General features: G+C 36.7%; 1 non-coding gene across 1 annotated transcript; it reads left to right on the top strand.

The window, feature by feature from the left end:
- The first annotated feature begins 2,500 nt into the window (after positions 1–2,500).
- On the top strand, positions 2,501–2,607 carry LOC141700590 (small nucleolar RNA R71). Its single transcript, XR_012566437.1, has one exon. It is a non-coding gene; the product is annotated as a small nucleolar RNA R71 (small nucleolar RNA).
- The last annotated feature ends 5,286 nt before the right edge of the window (positions 2,608–7,893 follow it).

Raw genomic sequence — 7,893 nt, 5'->3', positions numbered from 1 at the left:
TTTTATATTATTTATTGAATATTATTTGAATATTCATTCGAGGGCTTATGACTCAGTTTATATTATTAATGAATATTATTTGAATATTCATTTGAGGATCTATGACTCCGATTATTTGCTGAGATATATTATTTATTTTATTAAAGAATAAGGTGTCGATAATCAAACTCACTTTGATTATTCAAATAAAGATAGTACTTTCGTATAGGTATATCTTTGGATATTTAACTTCTACTCAATTATTTTTATAAAGATTATTCTTTATGGGAATATTATTTAAATAATAATATTCAGATATTTTCTAATATAATGGGGACTGATTTACTTCATTAAATCAGCTTTACCCCAAACATTCTTAAAAATGTTTTCGAGTCTTCAAAATGAATTTAAAAGGTAGAGCGGATCCCAAAACTCATGTTTTATAATTAAGATCCTCCATTTCGAAGGGGACTTGAATACTCGCTCAAAAACCTGAGGGATCCGGCTCTGTGGTGTATTTTATATTCGCAACAAGGTTGCTGTTTTGTTAAATGAATCGATTACTTACCCAACACTCGGGAAGTAAAATTCTTGGAACAAGTTAATCCATTAACAGGCATCGCCTGGGAAATATCGGTGAGTTCTCCTTTCCAACTAGATACGACTTCTTGGTGGAGCCGTATCAACAAGTTTCTACTTGGGGAAAGGGGGAACGAGCTTTACGTTTCAGAGTCATGGATTTCATCTGAACTAGGAGTGGCGTAAGTGGTCGAGTGGCGCCGGCCCAGCCTTATTATATTGGCCCAAATGGCCTGGAAGTTCCGCTAAGACGGTCCATTCCTTAGGAGTTCAGTGTTCGGTTGACAAGTAAATCCGACAGGTTCTCCTCTACATGTAGAAAATGGTGGGGTTGTACTACTACGACTGATCATCGTAAGTGGTCTTCCTGGCGCGGCAAACTCCCGTAATGAGTTCATCATCCAATTGGATATTTCTGCAACACTACCCAGAGCACTTCGATAGAAAGGCTACGGCTGGGCGATTGTTGAGTGTTGGCAGGGTCAAGTTTTCAAAATGATGTTTGCATCAAATGAAGTATCTCGTAACTTCATTTTATTTTGATGATATTTTAAAGATTTAATCTATTCAAATCTGGTCTTGTAGTCTCATCTACGTGATGAACTTTTGAAACTAATTATAACTTGAACGGTGGTAGTTCAAGTAGTATTTGGAAAAGATATAAGTATATTGGAGTATCTTGTAACTTCATCTTTTAAACTTATATCTAGTAAATGATTATCTTATGCATGACAAAGATTTTCAGAAAAAAAATGTTGAGACAAGGTTAGATATATGAGATCACCTTGCAACAATATTTTTATACAGTTATAAACTGGAACTCTGTGTATATTATGTATGGAAGAGGACTTCCAAGATTTTGAAAAGTATATATGTATATATACTGAATATTTTGCGACTTCATCGCATTAAGATATCAACTTGGTTCATTTCTTTTGACCAAGACTTTCATGAGTACTATGAGAAGGCTCATATACTATTAATCATTATACATATTATTTTGGTGGGCTTGCTGCTCACCCTTGCTTTCTTCTTTCATCACACAACAACAGATAGAAAAGATGAACAGAACCAAGCTCCCGATTCGCAAGCGATTAGGAGACGTTCCGCAGTTTTCTAGAAGCATTGATGCCGCCGTAGCTGAGGTAGGAACTACCAATAGGCTAGGCTTTCAACTTTTGATGTACCAGATTTATTTATATTTATGAATTGTAATAATGGCAAAGAAATGTAAATTTATTCAGAAAACCTTTTAAGGTGTATTGGTAGATAATTGTGGAATAAAATGACTTGTGGTTATTTTTGGATGTTCATCTCTGAGACTATAACGTGTGGTGTGTGTGTTTATTGTGGGGTCACAGTACAGAGTAGTTGAGTAATTATTAAGATTGGGTGTTATTAAGGGAAATGGAACTCGTGACGACCCGGATCCCCGACCCCGGATCTGGGGGTGTTACACTGTATATGGCTAATAAGGATGTGGCACCGCATTCTGAGTGTTGCTCCAGCTAAAGTTAGGATGATTGCGGTTGTTGGGAGATAAGTGGCTGGTACTGTTTGCTGCGAACGCTGAAAGTTGCTCACGAACTGAGCTAATTCACTAGAAATAGCACACTAATCAGTCTCATGCGCACCAGCATAAAGCTCACAGATACTAGTGATCTGATTAACTCCATAATTAGCCAAAGAGTCCACCTTCGTCAAAGCCTGATGCTGAGCAGCTATAGCAGTAGTTGTATCAACTTCCAAAATTCCTGCTGCCTTGCCTTGAGGTAGTCTCTGAGTTGGGTTCTGGTATTCATTAGCAGCCATCAGTTCAATCAATTCATAAGCTTTTTCATAGCTTTTAACCCACAAGGCTCCTCCTGATGCTGCATCAAGCATGGGTCTAGAGATTGGACCCAACCCATTGTAAAAGCAGTTAATGATCATCCAGTCAAGCATTCCATGATGAGGGCACTTTCTAAGCATCTCCTTGTAATGATCCCAAGCCTCACATAAAGATTCTCCATATTGTTGAGCAAATTGAGTAAGTGAATTTCTGAATGCAGTAGTCTTCGCCATAGGAAAAAATTTAGTTAAGAACGTTTGAGCAAGATCCTACCATTTAGTGATAGACCCTGGTGGTAGAGAATGTAACCAACACTTAGCTTTATCCCGCAGAAAGAATGGGAAAAGCTTCAACTTGATAGCATCTTCAGAAACTCCGTTGAACTTGAAAGTGTCGCAGATCTTGATGAAATCTCTGATGTGCATGTTGGGGTCTTCTGTCGGAGAACCCCCAAACTGAACTGAGTTATGTATCATCTAAATCGTGCTCGACTTGATCTCAAAATTGTTCGCTGAGGTGACTGGTCTTATATTGCTAGTCTGAATATCATTAATCTTCGGTTGAGATTAATCCATCAAAGCCTTCATATTCACTTTTGGTTCTCCCATTGCAATAAGAGCTTCTTCTTCAACTTTCTCCTCAACAAGAACTTCCTCAGCTACTACAACTTCTTCCTCAGCTTTATCCAGTGTTCTCTTACGAGACCGAGAACGCGTATGCATACACACTCGCTAGAGTACCTGAAACACGACAAAGAAATAAGTAAGTAACAATGTCCAAGTCATTGGATGTTAACGACCAATGATGACAAACACATAAACTAAAAATTAACACCGAGTCCCCAACAGAGGCGCCAAAAACTTGTTAGGGATAGAACACGTGCTAATATTCACGCAAGTATACGCGATCGTAAGTAATATAAAATCAATTCTAGTTCGTTCCCACAGAGACTGGTTTAGGTTAATTTCAATTAATGTACTTATGCAACAATAGTGTTATTATTATTCAATGCTAAGATGATTAACAAATTGAGATTATTCATAACTAAGATTATTAACTAACATGTAATAAACTAAAAGAGTTAAAAGCTTGATTTCTTATATAACACAAACATGGGATTCTAATTTCATTACTACTTCATTCAATAGCCTTTTTGTTCTTAACCTTAGCATGCAATGGTGATGACACTAATCAGATAACACGAAACTGATAAACGCCAACTTTCGTTGTATGAATACCATACTACTAGACATCCATAAAAGAGATAGAAGCTGAATAGACACCAATTATATTGAGACCCTATATGTCTATAGAATTTGACAACATAACAGTTTAATGCACAATTTATCTATCTTGATTACATAAGACAAGTAAGATGGTTAAAATTACCTACGAATCATGCATATCAAATACATGAACCTATGCTAGCATGGCAAGTTCTAAACTCCTAAATTTACTTTCGCTTCAATAGGAATTAATATGCTACCTTAAAAGTTCGCGATGCTCACAAGACGAATAAGCATAACCGATAAGTAAATCTGCTAGAACCCCACGATAACGATTAGCCCATAATCGGACTCATCATCAATATGGGTTTCGATGAAAGCATGGTATAATAAATGTAGTCTTTATACTGAATAAATAATAAAGCCAAGTACGAAACAAGAGTATAGGTTCACAACCAAGAAAACTAGCATCCAAAGTTTCAACTTAAAATAAAGAATCACAAGTATCAACTAGATCCTCTTCGCCTTGGTTGAATTGTGTTATACGGTCTTCTTACGCCTTCTCCTTACGCTCTGGTACGTCTTGTTATAAAAAAGATCATAAGTTATTTTATATAGCAGCCCATGCAGAGTAGAAGTCTAGCTGGTCAAAATTGTTTTAGAATTAGGATTTTGTGATCCCGACCCGGCGTGGCTGCGGGCTTCATCAGCACGGGCGCGCTGCAAAACTGCACCTTGGTGCGGCCGCACGCTACTACAGCGCGGCGCGCCGACTCTCTGGAAAAATTTCTGCTTTTTATTTTCTTGCTAATTTGAATTGGTCTTTTCATTAGCAGTCTTCTTGACGCCATCCTAAAACCAATTTAGCACCAAAATAATGCTAAATCTCCTAATTCTCTTATTAATGCCAAAAATACAAATACACTATAAAACACATCAAAAACACAAATAACTTGAGTACAAAACGTCAATTCATGCCTTTATAGAGCATTCTAAGTGGACATAAATGCCACTTAACAGTAATTTGGACACTTTCTTACAATTGCCTATTTAATATTGTCTATACCATTCAACAAATGTATGTCTGATACTTTATGATTTAAAGTAGATATAGTAAATCTAGGAAAGAAAATATCCTTACCTCTAGCAGATTGGGGCATGGTCAGCCTGGTTGCAAGTTCTTCCAGGATCAATAGACCAACATTCAAGTGTCTGTTGTGGGCTATTGAGAACACCAGTTTCTGCACCACACTTGAGATGTTGTCAAATCCTATCTTCCTGCATGTGAAGGCCCTTACTACAGAATCAAACATAAAGGATCACTTCTTCCTTAGGTTTGTTCTGTTCAAACTTGCCAAGTTGATTCTTCCACCATAGTTGATGAAGTCCATGAACTCATCTAGTTCATCCTGGGTTGGCACCTCCACTAGATTTGCATTTGGAAGACCCAAAGCTGCATTCATATCTTGCTCATTGAACTCTATCTGTTAGCCTCCAATTGAGCATGTCACCACCAAGGACACAGAGTTGTCAACTATAACAGTTCTCACCACTGTTGTTGTCCAGAATTCATGTAGAACATCCAAGTATAGGACTGGGTTAGCTGTTAAAGCACCTGCAAGATAGTGTTAGGTCCCAATGTATTTGTAGAAGGGGCGGTTGAATACAAACGGTATCGAATAATCGAATTAATGCGGAATAAAAATATGAAATAAAATTCAAGTTAAATAAGAATATTATTAAACTTGAAAGGTGTTACAACAACTGTATCGATTACAAGGAATTAATCTCAAATTAATTATCACAAATCTAGAATAAATTCGACATGAACTTTTCTATTTTTGTAATAAAAAGATTCAAATGCTAAACGCAATTTGAGATAAGTTCTAGGGATTTTGATCCGCTAGATAGTTACACAAGAACAAAGAATGATTTCTAGTTGATTGGATTTAACTTTACAAACTAGAAATTATGATCTTGAAGTTTGCAGATGAAGGATGAAATATTTTGCTTCTCTTTTCTGCTGAGTTCCTGTTTGTTGACTTGTGTTCTGTGTGGATTAAAATGTATGTATGCTGGTTCTATTCTTTTTAAATCAATCAACAGACTCTCATTGAACTGGCAAGGCAATCCTGAGCTCAGCAAGACAATCGGTAGGACTATTGATTGTACTAGCAAGACAATCTGATTGAACTACAATGACTTTCGGTATGACAATCAGTTGAACTAGCAAAGACAATCTCCTTCCCAGTAGAACTTTCGGTATGACTATTGAAATGACTTGGCATGACAATCGGTATGACAATCCAGATTGTCATGCTAGTTCATTTTCAATTGTCTTGCTGATTTAAGACTGTTTTAATCCAATTAAAACTTCTGAAATTTCTTAATATTAATTATGAATTAATTAATCAATTAATTCAATTAATAAATAAATTAATCTTTCCAGATATAATTTATTTTTCTTAATTAAATTATATGACTTAATTAATTAATAGAGAATTAATACTAATCCTGAGCAGCAGCAACCATTCTTCTGAAAATCACTGAGAATTATGAATCAATTCCACCACTTCAATATTGACCCCTCGATGTACTGTCTGGTTCATGAGTGACTAACTTCCGTGACGTTTCTTCATGTCTGACTTTTATAATTGATTTTCTTCAGATTAAATCCTTGTAAATTCTTTGATACCCTGACGAGATCTCTGTCACTTGATTAAATCCACAATCTTGATTGAATCACTGAGGCTTGATCAATTTCTTGAACTTCTTCCAGCGAATTAACTCCTCAAGTCTGTAGATGAAAACTTGTTTCTGAATCCTTTGACAGATATTACTTTGTGAGATCTCTTTGGACGGTAGATCACTATTTACTTATTACATTCTTATTTGAGTTGAGTTAAATCCTCGAATATAACAAATAGGCTATGACCTATTCCTTACAATCTCCCCCTATTTGTTGTTAGACAATAACACACAAATACCTAGAGGATAACTCAACTAACAAATAAGAAAAAGATATAAACAGAAAGACAAAGTAATAGCAGAAAAGTTCTGGATAATATTTAACCTTTTCCAGATTCCAAATAGATGTTCCTCTAGACTGAACATATCTTCAAGTAGTTTCATCTTCTTTTGTACAACCACATTTCCTGTTGAGAAGCATATATCTCTCTTGCTTCTCCCCCTATGAGAAATCAACTGATTAAAGAAGATCACCTTCGTTTACCACATCTCCCGTACAATAGGATCCGCAGATTAAAAACCAATGGTGCACCCCTTTTGAAAAACGCTTCTCCCCTTATCAGAAAATCATCTTGTGTTTACCACATCTCCCGTACAATAGGATTCGTAGTTACAAACAACAATGGTGTTGTGTAGTGTACATATGTAGGATCTTTTTCTTCCTCCCTGCTATTTCTCCCCCTTAGTTGAGGAATCCTCCAAACTATTACTTAAGCTTTTATCTCCCCCTTAGTGAAGGAATGTATGCCGTCGTCTGAAGGAGTTCTCATATTTCACTGGGTTGGAAAAGAAATAAAAAGTAGTTTCTCTTTCTTCCTCACTGTGAGTGTGTGATTCTGTTTAGTGTACCTCACATGTGTTTCACTCTTCTCTCCACTTGTGTTTACACTCATTCTCACAAGTGTATCACTCATGTCAGAGCTCCAACATTCAGCTGTACCTGCAAGGAAAATCACCTTAGCCATCCTTAAGGAGGTCACATGTGGTGTAATGGGAGTTCGCAAATCCCCATCCTTGTTAAACTCGTCAGATAAATCTGAGTCATAGTCTACAAGTTGCTAGTTTCCCTTTTAGGGTTCCAGATTTGAATTCTGGGAAGGTAAACAATGATCCAACGAATTTAGCATAAAGATCAAAGTTCCCTTCTAATGTCTGTGAAGACATTCCTTGTGACTCATCAGGTAATATCTGAATCATTATCAACAAGTTACCGATCTGCACCTATGTCAGATCCACTATCCATAGATGCATCCAGGGGATTTTAAGCCTGGGGAGGTAGACACTGACCACTGACATATGGCTTTTTGGATCAGTATCCTCTCCTAACACCTGTAAAGGCAATTGGTCCATTAATGAACCTTGAACAATCGAATCTGACCTTAAAATGGTCGAAACTCTTGTTTCCGTCAACTAATCCTTTGTGTGTGTAACCTTTCCTTGTGCATCAAGAATTGTTTATGTTTGAAGTGGTGACACTACATCGGATACCTGGCCGACAGGCAAATTTCAATAGACGCACCCTGTTGAGAG

This window comes from Apium graveolens, unplaced genomic scaffold (assembly GCF_009905375.1).
Source record: "Apium graveolens cultivar Ventura unplaced genomic scaffold, ASM990537v1 ctg2540, whole genome shotgun sequence".
Classification (NCBI taxonomy): domain Eukaryota; kingdom Viridiplantae; phylum Streptophyta; class Magnoliopsida; order Apiales; family Apiaceae; genus Apium; species Apium graveolens.
Note: the sequence above shows the minus strand (reverse complement) of the source record. Positions and strands in the feature narration are given on the sequence as shown.